The 25,738-nt window shown below is 38.2% G+C and overlaps 1 non-coding gene across 1 annotated transcript; it reads left to right on the forward strand.

The window, feature by feature from the left end:
* The first annotated feature begins 23,902 nt into the window (after positions 1–23,902).
* Positions 23,903–24,009, forward strand: LOC141615926 (small nucleolar RNA R71). The gene has a single exon (XR_012530312.1). It is a non-coding gene; the product is annotated as a small nucleolar RNA R71 (small nucleolar RNA).
* Positions 24,010–25,738: the final 1,729 nt, after the last annotated feature.

Consider the following 25,738-nt stretch of genomic DNA (forward strand, 5'->3'; position numbering starts at 1 on the left):
ACAGTTAATTTGTAGTTACTTGCTTTACATCATGGTACGAATCGTATGCTTTCTTTGAGACGTCACCAGGGAATGTGTACTATCTAAAAGGTCTCCGATTAAAGGCTGTAGTCGTGTTAGCCGTGAATATAACTGAGTAAAGAAGTGCAACTAAAATCCTGATGTTGAGGTAATAGTCGTTCATTAGTAAAGATAGGACTGAAATGAATAAGATGAACCTGTAAATTACGAAATATGAGTCGACATCTAAGCTTGTATTGTTTGAAGGAATTGAGTTAAGTTTATCCGATTTTGAGTTAAATGGATTCTATGGACGGCTCTGTTATAAGATTTATGTTAAGAAAGTTATTCACCGTCCAAAGTATGAAAGTAAAAGTTTTGAAAATGAAGTTAAATTTTGTCGTGTGAGTATAAATTCGGAATGAGATTTCGGCCAAATTGTCCGGTTGTATGGTTTCATGATATTTGCTAGTGGGGGAATGAAGCTAGAACGGAGTCACAAATAGTGGGTTAATTTAGTCATGTTGTTCGTTCATGTAGTGAATTAGTGGGTTGTGGTTAGTTACGAATGTCAAAACGGGAAATGTAATGTGGTGATTTAAGTGAGTTGTGTGTTAACATGGTATGTTGATATTAGCATGATATGTAATGAATATTTGTAAAATTGGTGTAGTTAAATACATTTAATCTTTTATGTCATGGTGTTGGGTGCGGTTTAAATATATTTAGCACCAAGAATGAAATTTTATGTATGATAGTATTGTATGTTAACTTTCCAATATCGTTGTTTACTCGCTTGACTGACTCGACCAATAAGCTTGTAAAATTTGCCAATCAATGTGCATTCGTCATTCGTCATTCGACCAATATTTCTTGGAAAATATGCTATTTGACATGAACCATATGTGAGCACCTAAGCATCTTCATCTTTGTAACCTGAGTAGTAATGTATAAATTAGATTGACAAGCAGATCCTGTGAATGTTATTGCATGTATTGATTGATATGAAGAGTGTTTAGATTAATACTGAAATGTCTTAAGTTATTCAACATGGCTTTTGCTCCGATCCGTGGCGATGTGTTGTAGCAGCAGTAACTGTAGCTTCCTTGAGAGAGCTTGTATATTGATTGTCTTTAGTAGGGATTAGTTAACTTGAACGTGAGTTGCGAATCTTTTATCCTCTTTTAGTTGTTAGCAGTAGTTTGAGAACTTTTGTTATAATAATGAAGGTTACGGGGACGTAACCATGTTCAAGGAGGGTAGGATTGTAAAATCTTTATACTTTCATGTGTGATTTCTCAGTTTGGCTATATTGGTTATGCGTTGTGTGGGTTATGTTGGAGTGTTACATGATGTGTTTCTGTTATGGTTAAACTTCGGGGACGAAGTTTATTTTAAGGAGGGTGGAATGTAATACTGCGTTTAATTTTCAATTTGGTGGGTGCCTTACATACTTTTGTATATGCGTTTCATAATTCGTTTGCGTTGGTTGGTAGAGAGGGTAAACATCGGGACGAAGTTTCTTTTAAGGAGGGTAGACTGTAATACCCGGTATTTTAATATGATATTATATTAGGCCGAGTTACCAGCTGGGTCGTGTAGTATATTTGTGACTCGGGTAATTATGTGACTCGGGTTTTAATTAATCTAACTAGGCTAGCCCCGTATCGTCTTAATAGCACCTATCCTATATGTATAACCCATCTAACCAAACCCTAATCTCCCTATCACCATATTCATTTTAACCATGAGAAAAAAGAGAAAAGAGAGATGAGGGAGCCGTGTGTGAAGGGGGCTGCGTGAGGAATTGCGAGGCGATTTCTCAGCCTATTCTCATCCTATTTCGTAAGTAGACTATCCTATTACCTCTTTATTCAATTATTAGCATAATTATAGTAGTATTGGGATAATTTTCGTAACCCTAGAATTGGTTTGGGGGTTTTTGATTATAAATTGTATGAGATAAATGAATGGAATAGTTACAGCAATTTACAGATTCGTTGGTCTGTGTTATTTGAGTGTTTTACCTGTCTTCAAGCCGTGGGATGCAAAAACTTAAAGAAGAGACTCATATTTATTCCAAGCCTAGTTTATGCCTGTGAAAATTGGTAGCATTTCACCGTGTAGTTTTTCCTGAAGAAATTATTTGTGAACGTCTATCTAAAAAGTCCACAGATCAGTAGAGGCTGAAAGATTACTTCTAAAACATAATTTAGATATTGATTTGGTGCTGGGTCTTTTTCATATATTTAATTTAAAGAGTTTAGATGAGTTAGTCGTTGGTTTTACTTAAGAATCATTTGTCAAACTCGTTTTATGAATCAATACTTTTTATGCGACGGTTTCTGTCAGTTTTTGGAAATCAGTCTAAAAACCCTTGATAAGTTTGGAATTTGAGAAAAACACGTTAGATATAAATTGTAGCTAAGACTCATGGGGTTCCAATTCAATTGGTCTTGCATCAATTCGAATTTTCTGGAATTAGTTATTCATTTTATACCGAGTCTGCCATGAGCAGGAAAATCAGGAAAAGTCGTGTTTGTTCTTTAAATTGATATTCCTATTAAGTTATGATGAGTCTAGGTTATGTGCATGATTAATTGACTGACTAGATGGTAATTATACATAATTATGTAATGTAGGTGATGGATAAGTGAAGGATCATAAGTGATTGCTTGTGTGTGCTTGGATTGCGAAAAGGTAGGGAAATACACTTGACTTATTATCGTTGATGTTGAATTGTGTTGACTTGTTTGTGTTTCGTATGACCAAACTGTGAACGTTGACTTGCTTCGTGGCTGTTGATTTACGTTATGATTCATATACTGGAAGGTGATTGATCGTATTGAGTATGTTATCACAACATTTGGTAACCGGCATGATTTTATGATTGATCAGTTCAAAGATATATATATTGTGTTGCATTAATTTCTTTTGAGCATTCATATGCATTGGAGATGGAGGATGTTGTGGTGATGTGGTGTGGTGAAGATGATGTTGTGATAAGGCCCAGGCGGGTTCTGCAGGACTTGCCCTGGTGTCCTCAACGAAATGGCGAGATCGGCTACGGTCGATATATAGTCTAAGGGGATCGGTATGGTGGGTGTTCCGGGTTATGAGATATGAGTTGAGATGGAGATGGTGGTGACGGAGGAGCATGCATATCATATTTTGTTGTTTCATTGTATTCCCTACTCAACCTCGTGGTTGACCCTGTGTATTCGTGAACACCTGTGACGATCCAAATATTGGGAGCAGGCTTGATGGGTTTATGAGATAGGTGGGAGCTTGATGGGCGTGAGACACTGGATCAGAAGACTTAGTAGCTAGATCATCATTTAGAAGACTTTCACTTTCATTTATGTTAGTTCCTTGTAATTTGATGTAAAAGAGGTTTTGTAATAATTAAGTTAAAGTAATTATATATTTTGCCTTGGAGTTTAATTTGTTATTCACTACCTCGGGAAACCGAGATGGTAACAGTCCGGTTTATTAGGGAATGTCTTGCTAAAGGCTCCTTCATAAATCGGGATGTTACATATATACAAAACAATATATACAAGTCTACACTACAAAGGAAATGAACTTGTTTTTGGATTTTTCAAATTTTTATGGTTTTTGTTTTTATGAAATTAAAAGACATATTTTTGTGATTTTTCAAAAATTTTCAATTTTTATGTATTTTTGGAATATAAATTCCCATCCCCCACTTTATTTTGGACATTGTCCTCAATGTACATGTAGGAGTAGGAATAAAAAGGAAATACATGTTTTTGAATTTTTTTGATTTTTTTGAAATAAAGTACAAATGCAATGATATGATATGAATGAATGCATGCTCTAACTAAATACAATTCTATATGAGATATATAACAAATGAATGCAATCTACACTAGATGATGCATGTTTTCTAGTAAACTATGGTCACCTATGATCAAACCTCCCCAAACCGATTTAAACACTATCTCTAGTATAGAAAAGAATAAGATTGGTCATTCGTGACTATGCATGAATTCTAATCTATATGCAACTATCTACATGAATTATGTGAGATATATTACAATGCAACTATACTATATGAACTAACTAAAGTAAATGCAATATGAAATATAATACAAATGCAAGCTAAATGTATATGTAAATAGCTAAATGCAAGTGGAAATGTAATACAAAATGAAAGGAAAGGATATCTTACAAATGGTGGTTTTAGGGAGGACTCCACCAAACTCATTCCTTGTTGCCATGGTTATTGATGTTGTCCATGTTGCTTAATGCTCTCAACAACCGGTCAAAGGCTTTTGAATGGGCTTCATATAAGCACAAATAGGAGATTGGCGATGTCAAAACGTAGTTTAGCCATCTTGGCTTGGAATAGAACTTGCCGAACACTCTCCCATTCGTTTTGCCCTTGGCACTTGGCTTCTTACAATGCTTCAAACCAACAAGCCCATGATTCTTGTCAATACAAGGTATGAAATATTGCCCATATTCATCCGGAGGCTTCCACTCCTTACCATCTCTTTCAAATTCTATGATGATAGAGCATTGATTCATCAATCCTTCAATAGTAGAAGGAGAGTTCTCATTTCTTTGATGAGGGGATAGTTGAAGGATAAGATGTGGAGGAGTCAACTTCTCATCATTGAGGTCATTCATGCTTTCATTATCTTCACTTTCTTCTTGACCCTCCTTAGAACTTGAACCATTTCCAAAGAAAAGAGCTTCAATTTCTTCCAAACTATGATCAAATATGCCAACATCATAGTTTTCCTCTTGACCTCTCAATTCTCCAAAGATTGCAAGTTCAAATTCATCAACCTCTTCCTTCAAAGTTTTACCTCCACTCCCATAAGTGTCAAGGGAACACACTTCCTCTACATGGGTCAAAGAGGGAAATTGTGGTGGGAGGTCTTCCTCATCATCATCATAGGTATCCCAAATTGGAGAAGCAAGGCTAGTGTGTAAGCTAGATTCATTAGACAATTTAGACAAAGTGCTTGTCTCATAATTGGCCTTCAACTCACATTCATCATTGCTCTCCACCCCAACATTATGCTTCAATTCATCATCCACTCTTGGTCCATAATCAATCAAGCACTCCCCTTCCTCAAAAGTTACATCTTCATATTCACATCCATCATGAATGTTTGTAAAGTTGGGTACAAGTTGGAATATGGGATGTTCAATACTTATGAATTTAGGAGGTAGTGGGGGATTCACAAGAGTAGCTTCATAATGCCATCCAAATTCTTCCTCACCCTCATTATTTTCCCCTTCTTCTTCATTTAGCATTTGGGTGGCTTCCATTTGGGCAATTTGATTTGCCAACTTCTCACCATTAGTAACAATGTTTTTGAGAACATTGTCCCTAGCTTGGCTCTCTTCTAGAATTTGCATGAAGAGATTTTGTTGGCACCTTAACATTTGGAGAACCACACTTTGCATGTCAAGATTATGCTCATTCTTCTGTTGTGGGTACATGGGAATTTGGTGGTATGGGTGTTCATTGTAGGATGACATTTGGCATTGATTGTAAAGTGGGTTTTGGGAGGGTGGTTGTTGTGGATGTAGGATGTGGGGGCTTTGGTAAGAAAAGTTGGGGTAGTGGTTAGGACTTTCATTGTATGAGTTATAAGGTAGGTTTGTTTCAACTTGCTTCAAAAACTCCCCATACCTATGGTAGTCATACTCAAAAGATTCACCACATACTCCATGTGCCAAGCCTTCGGTCATCATCATAACTAGGACAAAGATATAACTACAAACAAGGAAACTACAAGAAAACGGTAAAAACAATCCTTGAGGAACAAGTTCCTCAAGGTTAAAGCAAAATCAAAATAGACAAACAAGTAAGAACTTAATCACATAGCACCATCCCCAGCAACGGCGCCATTTTGATGGGTGATGTCGTCGGGTCACATCCAATCAAACACATTTATAATACTCAACATACAACTAGTTAGCGGTAAGTCGAGGTCGATCCATGGGACGGTGTGCTTTGGGTTCTAAGTCTATCTATCTCAATTTATGCTAGTGTCACAATTGATGGGGTTTGTAGTTGTGTCTAGACTAATGCAAACAATAAGGTAAAACAAGCAATAAAAGGAAGGATGTAAATAATTGATAAAAAGTGCTAGGATATCATGGGGGCATAGGGCATTCATGGTGTTGATCATACAAACATGTTCACAATGTTGCAAGCAATTAATGTTGTGGGGGAACCGAGTTGGGTTATGTCTTACGGTTCATAGGAAGGGTTGGGTCCCGGAGCCGAATCGATTAGATTGTACAACACCTACAAGTCGACTTACTTTCCTCCTATTCAACTTTTATGCATGGTCTAACAAGACTCGAGTTGGTTTATATCTTACAAGTCAAGTTGAGTAGATAAGAGATGGTTGTAAATGCAAGGATTCATAGGCTTAGCATTTCATCTGTGGGGTAATATCCGTATACGACCCTCTAAATTTGGGACTATAACGTAAAATTTACATGTGATTATAGTCATAAAACGGAAAAAAAAAACATAATGAAACGATAAAGATATAGAAATAACCTTCGGTCCTAGTGCAAAAGGCAATGAGAGATCAAGTTAGATCTCCTCCTAATCGTTGCACCCAAGATGTCCGAGTAATGCCCTTGTGCTAGAGAGAATCCCCTAATTGCCTTGCAATATCGAGGGGATTGTTTTGTGAGTTTGTGTTGGATGAGAGATCCGAGTTCTGAGAGGCACAATTCCCCAAAACCCTAGTTTTGTTTCAAATGAATCAACTACTTTTGTCTATGCATGTCTCGGCCAAACCGAGTGAGAGGAGGGAAATGGGCTTTTCATTTCCTCTTCACTTGAACTCGTGGTCCGGTCCATAGCTTGCTAAGTGTATACGACGCGGTTTAATTATAAACTGTTATCGGTTATCGGAAATTAAGGCATCAGCTAATAATACGGGTTAGCTGAATTATTAATACGTGTCCGACAAAACAGTATTGTATAATTATATTCAATATACATTTAATTAAATATAAAACGCTTATATTTAATTTTACGAATTAATTGGTTAATTCGCCTTTAGCCCATGATATTTAATCCGTATTAAATATAATATCTCAACATCACATTTTTTGACTAATTATTAGTCAAATAACTCAGACTAACTGGTTAGTCAAATTTGGCATCTACATGACTGTATTTTCATACCGTCACGTCACTCAAGACGTATCCTATAGGTGTGACTTTTAGGGACCAGTTGATCACCGCCATCTGTATGACAATAACGTCAAACTTATCTAGCAAGCCAACCGTTATTGATAAACGTGGATCAACTGATAATAATACCAAAGTATGCCCTTTGATCCTTTTAGAGGTTTATAAGTCCTTGCACTAACTGTTAAGGACACCAACCCCAACAAGCTCCCACTTGTCCGTACAAGTGTATGTGCAATGACGTTATCCGCACTAACTGGAGGACACAAGCTCCAACAAACTCCCACTTGTCCGAACAAGTGTATGTGCGATAACCGATTCTCATATTCATTTAAAATTTCTCCCACTCAATGTAAAACAATTTGCAGATCCGGATCCACAAAGGTCGTATTTTACAATCGATCCGTATCAAGAGTGGTTTCCCCGACTAGAGAGTAACTTAACTGATAAAACGAATCCGTATCCGAGCATGGCCATGCATTTCGATTCTGACTCCTCGAGTGGCCCCGAGAAATATCGAGCACGATAAAGGCTGAATATTTCCTTCAACTCGACTCCTTCCGATCTAAGCACGGCATGAAATGACCCAGAAAAAATCTACTTGGCCCCCAGTTACGGATGACCGTGAGAAAGAAACCAAAGTCACCCAAAATCTGCCTTAGTCTCAAGAGACAGTCGATAGTCAAAAGATTCGACTCTAAGGATCACCATGGAAGTCCTATCCACGACCGGGCAACGAATGTTATAAAACATTTAGGACTCCACGTCGATGTCACAATGGTGTCCTACGAAATATCCGTATAACTCGCCTCTGTGATTGGTCAGTCAACCGGTTGACTTATGGCTCGTTGAACCCACCATCAACCAACGTCACAAAATAATTGCGAGTTATCACTCATGTGGGCAATTAAGGACTAAAAACTATAATGTTTGTTCAGTTCACTTTGTGGTGTTCAAAATTGTCGTACAATTCCACATGAAAAACAAAATATATATATATAATATCAAAACGATGATGTCGTATAGAGTACAAAAGAGAATGAATCAAATCCATAAAAGAGTACTACAACTCAGGAACACGTTTGATTCCCATGGAATTTACGTGCCCTTCATGCTTATCTTGTCGTAATGCTTTAGTGAGAGGATCTGCTATGTTATCATCTGTAGCAATCTTTTCTATCACTACTTCCTTTTGCTCCACGTAATCTCGGATTAGATGAGCTTTCCGTTGTACATGTCTAGACTTGTTACTAGACTTTGGCTCCTTAGCTTGGAAGATGGCACCACTATTGTCGCAATAGATGGTGATCGGGTCATTCGAACTAGGCACTACAGAGAGCCCATGTAAGAATTGACGCATCCATATCGCTTCCTTTGTTGCTTCGGACGCGGCATAGTACTCGGACTCGTCGTAGAATCTCTTTGTAACAGTTTGTTTCGAACTCTTCCACTGATCTGCAGCGCCATTAAGAGTAAAAACGAATCCAGATCGAGATTTCGAGTCATCTCGATCCGTTTGGAAGCTAGCATCGTAAGAATCGGTTGCGCATAGCTTTTGAGAGCCTCCATAAGTCAATGCCCAATCTTTAGTCCTCCGGAGGTACTTAAGAATGTTCTTGATGACCAACCAATGTGGTTCACCTGGTTCTTTGTTGGAATCGACTTGTCATACTCAATGCATATGCCACGTCCGGACGTGTGCATATCATGGCATACATGATTGATCCTATTGCCGAAGCATAAGGAATCCGTGTCATGCGCTCTTTCTCTTCCGGTGTCTCTGGTGCCCGAGACTTGCTCAAATGCACCCCTGGAGCCATAGGAAGGAACCCCTTCTTGGAGTTAGTCATCTTTGAATCTCTCTAGGACTTTGTCTATGTAAGACTCCGATCGAGAGATAACATCCGTCTTGATCTATCTCGATAGATACGGATGCCTAGAATTCTTTGTGCCTCTCCCAGATCTTTCATCCGGAAATGGTTTTTCAACCATACTTTCACCGAAGTTAAGAGAGGTATGTCATTCCCAATCGGGAGTATGTCGTCAACATACAATATTAGGAAGACAATCTTGCTCCCACTCGACTTGATATATAGACATGGTTCCTCGACGGATCGAGTAAATCCATTTTCTTTTATCACTTGGTCGAAGCGATGATTCCAACTCCTTGATGCTTGCTTAAGTCCATAAATGGAACGCTTAAGCTTGCACACTTTCTTAGGATGTACTGGATCGATGAAACCTTCAGGTTGTACCATGTACAACTCTTCCTCCAAAAAACCGTTTAAGAAGGCGGTTTTCACGTCCATTTGCCAAATTTCATAGTCATGAAAAGCGGCAATCGCTAAGATAATCCGAATGGAACGCAAAGATAACTACGGGTGCAAAAATCTCATCGTAGTGCAAACCTGGCACTTGGGTGAAACCTTTAGCAACTAGTCGTGCTTTGTAGATATCTTGTTGACCTTCCATAGAATGCTTTATCTTGTAAAGCCATTTGCATTGAAGGGGACGAACCTTAGCAGGTAAGTCAACAAGATCCCACACGTTGTTCTCATACATGGAGTCCATCTCGGATTGCATGGCCTCAAGCCATAGCTTTGAGTCAGAACTTGTCATGGCACCTTTATAGGTTGCGGGTTCACTACTCGTTAAGAGTAGAACGTCATCTATGTCATGTTCCTCGACCATACCGATGTATCTGTCCGGAGGAATAGAGACTCTTCCCGACCTCCTAGGTTCCTCAGGAATATTAACCGCAGCCGGGATTGAAGGAATAGGTTCCTCCAATGGTTGCTCGGTATTTGGTTCTGGAACCTCCGACAGGTCGAAGGTTCTATCACTCTTTGCATTCTCGAGAAATTCCTTCTCTAAGAATGTCGCACTAGCCGCAACAAAAACACGTTGTTCGGTTGGCGAATAGAAGTAATGACCAAGCGTTCCTTTAGGATAACCTATAAAGTATGTCTTGACCGATCGCGGGCCGAGCTTATCCTCGTGTCTCCACTTTACATAAGCCTCGCAGCCCCAAACCCGTATAAAGGACAAGTTAGGGACCGTTCCCTTCCATAGTTCATATGGAGTCTTGTCAACAGCTTTAGACGGACTTCGGTTAAGTATTAGAGCGGCTGACATAAGAGCATAACCCCATAATGAATCCGGTAAAACCGTGTGACTCATCATGGATCGAACCATATCAAGTAGTGTTCGATTTCTCCGTTCGGACACACCATTCAACTGAGGTGTTCCAGGTGGAGTTAACTGTAGGGCAATCCCACAGTCCTTTAGGTGTTGATCAAACTCGTGAGAAAGATACTCGCCACCACGATCCGAACGCAGTGTTTTTATCTTTCTACCCAATAGGTTCTGTACCCTATTTTGGTATTCCTTGAATTTCTCAAAGGATTCACTTTTGTGCTTCATTAAGTAGACATAGCCATATCTACTTAAATCGTCCGTGAAAGTGATGAAATACCTATAGCCTTCTCGTGCGGTGATTGACATAGGACCACATACATCCGTGTGTATGAGCCCTAATAGGTCGCCAGCCGCGCATTCCAACACCTTTGAAGGAAATCCGAGTCATCTTACCGATGAGACATGATTCACACGTGCCAAATGATTGAAAATCAAAGGCCGAGATAGCTCCATTTTTGATGAGCTGTTTTACGCGTTTCTCATTAATGTGTCCCATACGGCAGTGCCATAGATACGTTTGATCTTTGTCACCAACCTTTAACTTTTTATTCATTACGTGTAATATTTCCGTGGTCTGATCTAAAACATAAATTCCGTTCATGGAGACGCCTTGTCAGTAAATCATATCGTGTAATGAGAAAATGCAAGTATTATTTTCTATTACAAATGAAAAACCAAGTTTATCAAGCTTAAACCGAAATAATGTTTTTGGAAAGACTAGGCACATAATAGCAGTCATATAATGACAACTCAAATCCGCTAGGAAGCTGGATCACATATGTCCCCTTGGAGATGGCAGCTACTCTTGCTCCATTCCCAACACGCAGGTCCACCTCACCCTTTACGAGGGGTTCGATGTTTCGGAGCCCCTGCACATGATTACACAGATGAGAACCACAACCAGTATCAAGTACCCAAGTTCCGTAACTTGCGTGGTTAATCTCAATCATATGAATAAAAGTAGAAGAAGAAGACATACCAACAGGTTTAACACGACCTGCTTTTAAGTCCTCATGATAAACAGGACATGTGCGTCTCCAATGCCCATCATGTGGCGGTGATGGCATTCCATGTTATCTTTCTTGCTCTTTGTCGCGCCCGATGAGTTACTCGACTCACCAGGACCACTCTTACCCGAGCCCGACTTCTTGAACTTCGCCTTACCTCTCGCTAGGTTTGCTCGAGCTTTGCCCTTACCCTTTCCTTTATTTGACACAACAAGAACATCCTGTTTCATGCTCCCACTGAACTTCATGTCCTTCTCGGTGCCCGTACGAGGAGGGAGTGCGATTCATGGGGAGTCTTCTTCAAATCATTCATATAGTAATTCGCTCTAAATTGCGAATAACCATCGTGGAGTGAGTGAAGTATGCGGTCGATAACAATGTTCTCGCTGATGTTACAGTTAAAGGTCTCCAGCTTCTCGACATTCTCAATCATGCTGAGAATGTGTGGGCTAACCGGTTGGCCCTTCTGGAGTCTCGCATCAAAGAAGCGAGTGGTATGCTCATAAGTCACGATTCTCGGTGCTTTCGAGAATTCCTTGGTGAGCGTGGTGAAAATCTTGTTTGCACCATGGGCTATGAAGCGTTTCTGCAAATTGGGTTCCATTGCAAAAATGAGTACGTTTTTAATCGCACCCGCTTCCATACAGAAATCGTTAAACTTGGCGATTTCAGCAGCTCTAGCCGTGGGACCTGGGTTTGCCGGGATGGGCTCTAATAAATATTTGAGCTTCCCGTCAGCAGCAGCAGCATTCCGTAATGCCGCCTCCCAGTCCGCGAAGTTGGATCCATCATTCTTCAGTCGAGTAGACTGATTCATCTGATTCATGAAGATCCTAAGCCAGGACTCACGGTCCAATGTGGCACTTGGCATTGGGTTATCAGTAGAACCAGCCATTTGTTGTTTAGCAGTTTAAAAACGTGATCTACACTGAAAAAGAAAGAAAAACAAAACGAAATAAGCAACTCATCGAGGTGATTTAAGTCTATTTAAAATTCATTTTAACATGTAGACTCTTGCACTTGCATAATTGATCTCCCTCAAGAATGATACAAGTGATCCCAAGACTCAATTTCTGTAAATTGATAAGCCAACTGTTTAGCTAATTCTTCCGGAAGAACTCTTGGTCGATAGATTTCCGTAAATCCTATCTATAGTCCACCATAATCACAGGATCGTACGAGTGACCATAGTGTTGAGATAAAATAGGTCAATCGGTTCCAACTTACCCGACGTAGAAGGGGTCATATTATGCCTACCGACGAAGAAGGGACTCATTGGAGTTTGACCTATAAAGACCGTTCTCAATTTTAGTTTATACGAGGAAGATCCCATCAACTAAGTTTTAATTCATTTTAAGTGAACGAATAACTAGCGTCTGTCGTGAACGAATTAATTTAGATGATGGCTTTTAACGTGTGACAAGAGAATGTCAATGAAAACTAACTCGTGACCTCTATATGTGTCAGTTTTCATGCAATAAATAGGTGGTTTGGTTTTTAGGCGGAATATGATGCATATTATCGTTACGATAAAATAAATAAAGGAATGCAATACGTAAATAAAAATTTCCTAGTGTGGCCTATCCTAGTATAAGAACATAATACAACTTTGGAATCCACCGTTGGACCCGAAAAGCTTGTCTTGATGTTCCATCTTGATCCAAGTAGCGGGAGTGAGCATCCAGTCTCCATCTTTGGTCTTCTCAAAAATTACAATTTAAAATTACAAAAATAAACCTATTTACATTCTAATTAAAAACTGTAATTACAAGTGAAAAATCCAAAACGGAGATACGAGATCTCAAAATACAACCAAGACCGTGTTCCATCATTACGGTAACACGTTCTACTAAGGCCACACTAAGTTACAATTGATTGTAAAATTAAATACGTAATAAAAGGCATTCACGGCATTCAAGATAAACGATAAATGAAAATGCATCAACTAAAAACAAATTCATTCGTGACATAATTCCGTAATTATGTTAAATTTATCCAAACCACCTTTTAATGATTAAAATTCATGTGATAAAACTGATTCTATCATTTAATTTTAATCTAATACAGTCCGTTACTTTAAATACATGTTAAAATAACTTAATGGTACGTGTGTGAACTGTTTCACAATCATAGCGAGTGTACAATATCCGTATAATGTACATTTTGTAGCCAAAAGAAAATTTAAAGCAAAAAGAATAAATTTTCAAAGTCAGTTTAAACATAAATCCCTCGATCCAGGGACACAGTGCTCGATCGAGGAACAAAGGGCTCGATCGATCGAATCGCAAGTCGATCGAGAGGGTTGCTAAAGAAGGTGCTCGATCGACTAAACTGGTGGTCGATCGAGTACCTTTATTAGCGAATCCACTCGATCGAGTACGAGGACAACTCGATCGAGCAGTAGGGTTTAGAAAGGGGTCGATCGAGTACAACAGGGACTCGATCGAGTAAAAGGTTTTTGAAAGGGGGTCGATCGAGTACAACAGGGACTCGATCGAGCAAAAACAAGACAGAAAAACACTCGATCGATTAAAGACATGTTCGATCGAGTACAAAACTTTCTGAAAAACACCAAACCCTCGTGAAACAGCTTTTTGTGAAACAAAACAACCGCAATTTAGATCAAAACCGATTAAAAAATTTCTACAAGTTGCTAGACATTAACATATTGTTATAATGATCGTGTAAAATAACAATATGCATAATATCAAAACGAAAAACACACAAAACAACCGTGTAAAATCATGTCACGGTATAAAAAAAACAAGCCGTGTATACATGGCACGGAATTCGAGACAATACAATCGTTTCAAAATTGGTTTTATGAAAAACACATGGAAAAATTTACGTGGCCTCGCTCTGATACCACTTGTGGGGTAATATCCGTATACGACCCTCTAAATTTGGGACTATAACGTAAAATTTACATGTGATTATAGTCATAAAACGGAAAAAAAAACATAATGAAACGATAAAGATATAGAAATAACCTTCGGTCCTAGTGCAAAAGGCAATGAGAGATCAAGTTAGATCTCCTCCTAATCGTTGCACCCAAGATGTCCGAGTAATGCCCTTGTGCTAGAGAGAATCCCCTAATTGCCTTGCAATATCGAGGGGATTGTTTTGTGAGTTTGTGTTGGATGAGAGATCCGAGTTCTGAGAGGCACAATTCCCCAAAACCCTAGTTTTGTTTCAAATGAATCAACTACTTTTGTCTATGCATGTCTCGGCCAAACCGAGTGAGAGGAGGGAAATAGGCTTTTCATTTCCTCTTCACTTGAACTCGTGGTCCGGTCCATAGCTTGCTAAGTGTATACGACGCGGTTTAATTATAAACTGTTATCGGTTATCGAAAATTAAGGCATCAGCTAATAATACGGGTTAGCTGAATTATTAATACGTGTCCGACAAAACAGTATTGTATAATTATATTCAATATACATTTAATTAAATATAAAACGCTTATATTTAATTTTACGAATTAATTGGTTAATTCGCCTTTAGCCCATGATATTTAATCCGTATTAAATATAATATCTCAACATCACATTTTTTGACTAATTATTAGTCAAATAACTCAGACTAACTGGTTAGTCAAATTTGGCATCTACATGACTGTATTTTCATACCGTCACGTCACTCAAGACGTATCCTATAGGTGTGACTTTTAGGGACCAGTTGATCACCGCCATCTGTATGACAATAACGTCAAACTTATCTAGCAAGCCAACCGTTATTGATAAACGTGGATCAACTGATAATAATACCAAAGTATGCCCTTTGATCCTTTTAGAGGTTTATAAGTCCTTGCACTAACTGTTAAGGACACCAACCCCAACATCATCAAACATAACATGTGCATAAAGTGACATCACAACAAGCAAGCAATTTAATCATGTGAACATATTAGATTAAGCATGAATCAATCCCATGTTGGTTTCCCTTAATTACCCACTAATCCTAGCTAAAGAAACTACTCACTCATCATCATGGGAAACATGTCATTAATGGTGTCAATCATCACAACAAGTATAAACATGATAATAGAATGAAGAAATGAACAATAAAGATTAAAAAGTAAAGGAATTATACCAACTTAAGATGATCCAAATAATAAAGCAAGAATAATAGAAGAAACTTGATTGTTGATGGAAGGTTGTCAATCTCCCAATAATAACCCAATAATCTTCAATTACCCAATAATAAACTTGAATAATAAACTTGAACAATAATTATGGAAAGATTAATGTGTAATTTGTGGAAAGATTAAAGAGTAATCTATTCTAATCTACTCCTAATCTAATCTAAGGATAGATTTTCTAGCTCAAAAGGATCCCCTTTTCATTATTTACAAATGGGGTATTTATAGTAGAAATTAGGTGGATGCATTAGGGTTAACTAAGGGCTAAACTGGTAATTACACTTTTTAAATGGAGCAGGGAGGAGCCGGTATTTCTCGAAGGAAGGGCTTCTCTCTTTGTTGCGTCTTTTTTATTTTCCAATGGATTCTGCTGATGGAAGACGAGCGGATTCGAAGGAATCCGGGCGGATTCTGGCGGGGCAATCCGAGCGTCTTTGGAGAAAATCCGCTCGGATTGTGCTGTAAGGAGACGGACGGATTGGAGACAATCCGCTCGGATTGTTCTTCAGCAATGATTCTTCTTCTTTTCTTCCCTTTTGTTCACTTCCATTTTATTCTTGCGGGATTGATCTTTAGTCTTTGCTTCCTCTTCATACTAGTCCATCTAGTATCATCAATAAGCTTCCAAATATGCACGAAAGACGGGAATTTCCGTCTTATTATCTCCTTTTCTACAAAACATATGAAATGCGATAGAAAATCAAATAGGAAGGTTTTGACGGATAAAATGGCCATAGAATGTTATAATAGTATGCAAAATAGGCTCAATTAGGGGACTAAATGTGCGCAAATAATGTTCACATCAGCGTCTACAGAACGCTTTATCTTGTAAAGCCATTTGCACTGTAGAGGTTTTACCTTATTAGGTAAATCAACTAGATCCCACACGTCATTCTCATACATGGAGTCCATCTCGGATTACATGGCTTCGAGCCATAGCTTTGAGTCGGAACAGGTCATAGCCCCTTTATAGGTAACGGGTTCATTACTCTCTAGGAGTAAAACGTCATTCTCCTCGACCATACCAATGTATCTGTCCGAAGGATGAGAGACTCTACCCGACCTCCTAGGTTCCTCAGGAATATTAACCGTATCAATAGTTGGAGGAACAACTTCCTCCATCCGTTCCTCGGTTGTTGGTTCTGGAATCTCCGACAGCTCGAAGGTTCTATTACTTTTCTTGTTCTCTAGAAATTCTCTCTAAGAACGTCGCACTAGCCGCAACAAAAACTCGATGTTCGGTAGGCGAATAGAAGTAATGACCAATTGTTCCTTTATAACCTATAAAGTATGTCTTGACTGATCGCGGGCCGAGCTTATCCTCGTGTCTCCACTTGACATAAGCCTCGCAGCCCCAAATCCGAATAAAAGACAAGTTAGGGACCGTTCCCTTCTACATTTCATATGGAGTCTTGTCGACAGCTTTAGACGGACTTCGGTTAAGTATAAAAGCAGCTGACAAAAGAGCAAAACCTCATAATGAATCAGGCACTACCGTGTGACTCATCATGGATCGAACCATATCAAGTAAGGTTCGATTTCTCCGTTCGGACACACCATTTAATTGAGGTGTTCCAGGTGGAGTTAACTGCAGAACAATTTCACAGTCTTTCAGGCGTTGATCAAACTCATTTGAAAGATATTCGCCACCCCGATCTGAAGGGCGTGCTTTAATCTTTCTACCCAGTTGGTTCTGTACCCTGTTCTGGTATTCCTTGAATTTCTCAAAGGACTCACTTTTATGCTTCATTAAGTAGACATATCTGTATCTACTCAAATCGTCCGTGAAAGTGATAAAATATCTATAGCCATCTCTAGCGGTAATTGACATAGGTCCACAAACATCAGTATGTATGAGTCCTAATAGGTCACTAGCGCGCATTCTAACACCTTTGAAGGAAATTCGAGTCATCTTGCCAATGAGACATGATTCACACGTGCCATATGTAGAAAAATCGAATGCGGGAATAGTCCCATTATCGACGAGTTTCTTCACGCGTTTCTCATTTATGTGTCCCATTTGACAATGACATAGATAGGTTTGATCTTTGTCACCAACCTTTATTTTCTTATTATTCACGTGTAATACTTCTGTGGTTTGGTCTAAGATATAAATTCCATTCACGTGTAAAACCGTCTTTAGCAAGTACGGAAATAGAAATAATGTTCTTAGACAAACTGGGTACATAGTAACAGTTATTTAAAAATAACTCAAAACCACTAGGGAGTTGGATTACATATGTTCCCTTCGAGACAGCAGCAACTCGTGCTCCATTCCCGACTCGCAGGTCCACATCACCTTTTTCGAGAGGTATGATGTTCTTTAGGCCCTGCAAATGATTAAACATATGAGAACCACAACCAGTATCAAGTACCCAAGTTCCGAAACTTGCATGGTTAATCTCAATCATATGAATATAAGATGACATACCAACAGGAACGACGCGGCCTACTTTGATGTCCTCACAGTAGACGGGACAGTTCCTCCTCCAATGTCCAGTCTTGTGACAATGGTGGCACTCTATGTCACCGCCCTTGCTCTTTGCCTTGCCCTGTGAGCCACTAGTCTCACCAGGCGCACTCTTACCGTTTCCTGGCTTTTAAAACTTTGGCTTACCTACAGCTAGGCCGCCATTAGCCTTGCCCTTACCTTTACCCATGTTGTGAATCGTGAGAACATCCTGCTTCATGCTCCCACTCAATTTCATATCCTTCTCGGTCTGTACGAGAAGGGAGTGTAGCTCATGAGGACTCTTTTTCAAGTCATTCATGTAATAGTTCGCCCGAAAAGGGCAAAACCATCGTGAAGAGAATGAAGCATTCGGTCAATGACAATGCTCTCACCGATTTTACAATTCGGTGCCTCCACTTCTCGACATTCTCAATCATGTGAAGAATGTGTGGGCTAACCGGTTGGCCCTTCTGGAGTTTCGCATCAAAGAAGCGACGGGTATGCTCATATGTAACGATTCTCGGTGCTTTTGAGAACTCGTTAGTGAGCGTAGTGAAAATCTTGTTTGCACTTTGGGCAATGAAGCGTCTCTGCAAATTGGTTTCCATTGCAAAGATGAGTACGTTCTTTATCGCACCCGCTTCCATAACGAAATCACTATAAGCGAGTGACTCGTTGACTCTGCATTGGGATCCGGGTTGACCGGTATTGGCTCGATTAAGTACTTGAGCGCACCGTCAAGCAATGGCGCATTCCGTAGTGCCGCCTCTCGGTCCGCAAAGTTGGACCCATCATTTTTCGGACGTGTGAACCGATTCATCGGTCCATGAATACTTTCGGCCAGGACGCGCGATCAAGTGTGGCACTAGGCTTTGGGATTGCGTTATTTCCAGCCATTTCGTTGTAACAAGATTATGAAAAATAATCGTGTTCTACATGCGAGAAGAAGAATAAAAATAATAAGCATGTGCATCGTTTATATTTTTAAGTCTAATGAACTACTGTCATAACGCGAAGACTCAAAACATTTATACAATTGACCTCCCTCAAGAATTATATAAATGATCCCAAGACTCAATTCTCTGTAAATTGATAAGCTAACCTTTTAGCTAATTCTACCGTTAGAATTCTTGGTCGATAAATTTCTGTAAATTCTATCTTTAGTCCATCATAATCATGAGAAACTCTTCGGACTATGATGTTGAGGTAAACTAAGTCAACACAACTACTTACCCAACGTAGAAGGGGTCATATTATGCCTACCGACGAAGAAGGGATTCATAGTTGTTTGCCCTTATAAAGACTAATCTCAATTTCCGTTTTAGAGGAAGATCCCATCAACTTTATTTTAATTCATTTTAAGTGAACTAATATCTAGCATGCGAGAATGAATAAACTAAGGTGATGGCTTAAAGACAGTGACATCTGTATGTCCATGAAAACTAACATACAACCTATATGAGTCAATTTTCATGCATTTTATTAGTAGGTGGTTTGGTTTTAGGCGGAATATGATGCATAAACTAACATGTGAATGAAAAGCAATAAGAATGAAAAACGTAAAAACAGTAAAAGTCCTAGTGTGGCCTATCCTATCAAAATGAACAATAAATACAAGTTTGGAATCCTCCTTGGACCCGAGAAGCTTGTCTTGATGTTCCATCTTGATCCATGTAGCGGGAGTGAGCTTCAATCTCCATCTTTAGTCTTCTTTTGAAAATTACAATAAATAAAATTTACATAATAAACCTATTTATTACATTCTAATTTCAAAACCCAAAAACTAAAGAAAAATAAAGGAGATTCGAGATCTCATAATTACATTAAAAATTATGTTTCCTTCATTACGAAAACATAATTTGACTAAGGCCACACTAAGTATTACAAATTACAACTGATTGCAAAAATAAATACGTAAATAAATTCATTCAATCGATTCATTCAACAAAAATAAAATATAATGCATTAACTAAAATAAATTAAACATACATGACACAATTCCTTAATTATGTTGATTAATTTATCCAAACCACCTATTTAAATCAAATTAAGTGACAATTCCTCAATTAAACACATTAATTTCAATCTTAATCCATATTAAACTTGTAATATGAATTCAATCCGTCAAAATTTTAAACTGCTTTAAAATACTTCAGTATCTTTTAATTGTGAACCGTTTCACAATAACTAATTGGCCAAAATCAAAACAAAAACAAAATCCTTTTTTTATTTGGTCTCGGCATAAACAAAACAAGCATGTTTCTTATTTTATACACGGTTTTATCTGTAAAAACCGAAACAAAAAAATTTTTTTTTTTTTTTAAATTCTGTCCCCTGTGAACAGTAGCACGTGAACAGTAACAACAAAAAAAAAATTTTTTTTTTTCGGATGCTTTTCCAAAACGGCATAAACAAAACAACCGCAAAAAAAACTTTAATCGGTCAGCAAATTTTTTTTTTTTTTTAATACTGTTCATCCGTGAACAGTACAGAAACAGAAAAAAAAAATTTCACGGTTTTTAAATTAGGACCCTAATGCCTTTTTAATTTCAACTTAATCTGCATTAAATCAAACATGACGATTCCATTTATGTTTTAACTTAATCTGCATCAAATCAAACATCTACCAATCCTTCATATGATAATTTTAACTGATTAAAACAACATTATGAAAAATAAAAATGGAAATCTCGCATCAAAAAGAACAAACACCGGCTGCAAACATTTTTTTTTCAATCGGCATTAACAAAAAAAAACAGCCGTGCCCTAATTTTTTTTTCGGAAACCCTAAAAGTTTACATACAATTTTTATGAAAATCATCAAAATTAAAATTCGTGGCCTTTGCTCTGATACCACTTGTGGGAAATAATCTGTATACTTCCCTTAAAATGAAGGATTATAACGAATTTAATGATGACGATCACTAGTCATAAATTAAAATACATAAACAAAAGTAAAGGATTCAGAATTAACCTTCGGTCCTAGCAAATACGGCCTAAGAACAATATCAAAATAGATATTCTCCTATCAGTTGCACCCAAGATGCTCCGAGAAATGCCCTTGATTTTGCTAGAATCGATCCAAAAATTAAAATAATTTTTAGGTTTTCTTTGTGTTTTTCCGATGAGAGAGGAGGCAAAAATGAAAAATGAATTAGGTCAGAAAATCTTCTCCCTCACTCACCTATAAACCGTGTATTAGGGATGGATTAGGGTAGGATTTTCTTTTCTATTTTTCTCGGCCCATAACCGAAATAAGGAGTAACCTTTCCTTATTTTTGGTTATTCCAAAAATGTATAAAATGTGTTAAATTGTCATCTAGTGAGGATCGAACCCATGACCTCTTGGTTTGTGTACCCTCACTATTACCACTATGACACATTCAACTTGTTGATATTAAATATAACCGATTACATTTAATTACGAATTAACAGATTAATTCGTCCAAGCTAACATTACATACATTTAATTAAATATAACTTATTATATTTAATTTACTTAATTCTGATTAATTCGTCTCAACTAATATTATTTAATCTTCATTAAATAATTGTCTCATCAACACATTGACTAACTGTTTAGTCATATTAGGCATCAATGTGATCATATTTCTATAACCACATCTCTCAAACACATCCTATAGGTGTGACCTTTAGGGACCAGTTGATCACCGCCATCTGTATGATAATAACGTCAAACTTTCTAGCAAGCCAACCGTTATTAGGTAAACGTTAATCAACTGATTAAATATACGAAGTATACCCTTGTGAACCTGTAAGAGATTTACAAATGTTATCACACTAATTTGTGGAGGACACAAGCTCCAACAACAAGTCCTTCAAACTCGTCATCCCATAGACCACACACGTCTTTCGCTTCTTTCCCCATGTTGGGAGGATCATGAGTTGACAAGAGCAACTCTTCTTCTTTGTTTTCATGGCCAAAGAGGCCTTCATCAATTCTTATCATGAGGGGTGAGGTTTGCAAGCTCTCATTCTTGTTGTGAAAAATTCCATGCTCTCCAAATAGAGCTACTTCAACATCATTGATATATTTCTTCCAATTGGGCGGTGATCCTTTGCCCTCCTTGTTAGGATTTCCATCTTTCACTTGACCTTTGAATGGGGATTCCATATTCTTCTTGTCACCCTCCCGGCTATAGTGATCAATCATAAAGCATGGCTCAAACAAGTTGGGGGCTCTCATAGTCTTATCAAGATTGAAGGTGATTGTTTCATCCCCCACCTCAAGTGTTAGCATCCCGTGCTTTACATCAATCACCGCTCCGGCAGTGTGTGGGAATGGTCTTCCAAGAATGATTGGAATATTCAAATCTTCCTCCATATCAACAATGACAAAGTCCACCGGTGTGAAAAACTTTCCGATTCTTACCGGCACATCTTCCCATACCCCAAGTGGTTTCTTTGTTGTTCGGTCCGCCATTTGTAAGGTCATGTTAGTTCACTTGAGTTCTCCTACTCCTAGCCTTTCATATACCGAATATGACATGACATTCACACTTGCACCTAGATCACATAGTGCTTTGTTGATTGTGGTATCACCAATGGTACATGGAATGGAGAAGCTTCCCGAATCTTTGAGTTTAGGTGGGGAATTCCCTTGAAGTATGGCACTACTTATCTTGGTGAATGCAATGGTTTCCAACTTCCTTATGGACTTATTCTTGGTAAGGATATCTTTCATGTATTTTGCATAGGCCGGAACATGGTCGATCAACTCCGTGAATGGTATAGAAACCTCTAGGTTCTTCACAATCTCCATGAACTTTCCAAGTTGCTCATCAAGCTTGGGCTTGGCTTGGTGACTTGGAAATGGGAGTCTAATCACAATAAGCTCTTTGTCAACCTCTTTGGCCTTCTCATCACTTTTATTCTTCAATGATTCATTGGTAGTTGGCTCTACTACCTTAGGATTTCTCCTCAATGGTTCCATCACATCTCTTGTCTTGACACTTTCTTCAACAACATCTTCTTCAATTGGCATTTTAGGTTCCTCATATCTTGTACAACTCCTCAAGTGGATGGAATTGATAGTCTCATGTCTTTTATGAGGATTACCTTAAGGAGGTAATTGTCCTTTTTGTCTTTAGGAACTTGAAGAAGCCAATTGGGACAATTGTGTTTCCAACATCTTGGTATGAGCAAGGATATTGTTGATGGTAGTGTCTTTGGCTTGGCTATCTCTTTGCATTTGAGCAAAGAAATCTTGTTGGCTCTTTTGCATTTGAATGACCGCTTTTTGAACATCAAAAGCTTGGTCATTAGATTTATTATAAGAAGGTTAGTTTTGGTTGAAGTATGGTCTTTGAATAGGATTTCTCATTGGAGGTGGGGTGTATGTTGGTTGAGGATTTTGAACATTTTGGCTTTTGTATGAGAAGTTTGGGTGGAATTTGATGTTTTCATTGTAATAGTTGGAATAAGGGGTGTCATTCTTGTATGCTTGGAACGCATTCACTTGCTCACTTGTGCCCCTACACTCTTGTTGATCATGTCCCAAAGTTCCACAACTCTCACACACTCCATTTGGGATAGAAGAGGTTGTTACCATGGCATTGACATGTTGCTTGGATGATTGAGAGGCCTCATTCATCTTGGCTAGAGCCTTCTCAAATTTCAAGTTCATTGTGTCAATATGAGAGCTTAGTTGGGCACCCAAATCGGCACTCAATTGTGAGACGGAATCAACTTCATGTCTCCCTCCCCTAGTAGCTTTTCTTGGCCTACTATATTGAGAGTTATGAACCGCCATCTCCTCTATCTTTGCCCAAGTTTGGTTGTCATCAACCTCGGTGAATCTTCCATTAGAAACCATATTGAGCACATTCCTTGCATCTTCATATAATCCATTCAAAAAATTTTGAACTAGGAACCATTCACTTAGTCCGTGATGAGGACAAGAGCGACATGTATCCTTGAATCTTTCCCATGCCTCATATAGAGACTCCTCATCTCTTTGCTTGAACCCGGTGATTTGGGCTCTTAACATGTTGGTCTTCTCCGGAGGGTATAACTTCTTGTAGAAGGCAAGTGCTAACTTTTTCCATGAATCAATTCCAAGAGTGGCCTTGTCTAGGCTCTTTAACCATTGTTTTGCGGTTCCGATCAAGGAAAAAGGAAACAATACCCATCGAATTTGGTCTTGAGTTACCCTCGTTTGGGAAATGGCATTACAATAGTCACAAAAAGTCTCCATGTGTAGATAAGGGTCCTCACTAGGTATCCCCCAAAATTGACTTCTCTCAACTAATTGTATGAATGCGGATTTGGCAATGAAATTACTGGTTAAGTGGTGTGGTGTTAGAGTACCATTAGGTAGGTTATCCTCGGTTGGTACGGAATGAGATTAAAATTTAGACATTGTAGGTTGATTTTGTGGTTGGTTTGGGATTGGGTTTTACTCTCCTTATCTTGCAAAAGGGTTGGTAAACTCAACACTATCCGATTGGACAATACCAATGTCCACAAGTTCTCCAATACCCACAATTGTCGAAGTTCCTCTAACAACTCTTCTAATATTCGTCAAAGTTCTTTTAATCTCGGGATCAATAGGCAAAGGTTCGCCTTGTGATCTCCTAGACATGCAAAAATCAAACAGCTAGAAAACAATTAAAACTACCTTGAGGAGTTTTACTTCCCCAAGGTTAAGAAAGACACAACTAAAAACAACAAATAACAACTCAATTGAACACCGTCCCCGGCAACGGCGCCATTTTGATGAGGGTTTCGATCGTCGTCAATTCTCCCTATCAAACACTATTTATAATCTCAACAAACTACTCTTAGTAGAGTGGTAAGTAAAGGTCGGATCCCAAGGGATGGGTATTGGATTAAGTTATCGATTGTAGAAAGTTATGTCTTAGGGTGTCACGATTTGGATTGAGTTTGAGGTTTGCAATCTAAACTATTTAACAAAGGAAATGTAAACAAATGAAAGTAAAGCAAAGCAAGTAAATGGGGTTGTAAACAATTGATTTAATGCACTAGGTTGTCATGGGTTCTTAAGGGAATCATGGTGAGATCATATAAACAAGTTTCATTGATGCAAGCAAGTTATTGTTGTAGTGGAATCGAGTTAGTTTATATGTTACAATTCCTAGGAAGATTTGGGTCCCGGAGCCGAGTCGGTCAAGATTGTACAGCACCTACAAGTCGACTTAGTTTCTTCATATTCAACTATATGCATGGTCTAACAAGGCTTGAGTTAGTTTATGTCTTACAAGTCTTGTTGAATGGATAAGAGATTCATGCAATGTTGTCAATCAAGCATTTCATCAAGCATAACATGTGCATAAGTTGAAACTACAAAAAGCAAGCAATCATATGAACTTATTAAGTAAAGATCTACCCCATGATTAATTCCCCTAATCCCCCATTAACCCTAACTAAGAGACTACTCACTCATGATCATGGTAAACATGCTAATAAGGGTGTCGATCATATTAACAAGGTTAAACATGGTGAATGAGTAAAGTAATAAACAATAATTAAGCAAAGGGTAAAACAGATTGTACCAACTTAGGATGATCCAAATAATAAGCAAAGAATAATAGAAGAAAATATGATGAATGATGAAGAGTTGTCAATTCTTTAATAAATCCAAATAGTCTTCAAATTACCGAACTAAATCTAAGAACACTTGAATGATTAAAGAAAGATTAAGATTTGATTAAGATTGAATTGTGTAATATAATGTAATTAACCTACTAAAACTTGAT

This window comes from Silene latifolia, chromosome 11 (assembly GCF_048544455.1).
Source record: "Silene latifolia isolate original U9 population chromosome 11, ASM4854445v1, whole genome shotgun sequence".
NCBI lineage: Eukaryota > Viridiplantae > Streptophyta > Magnoliopsida > Caryophyllales > Caryophyllaceae > Silene > Silene latifolia.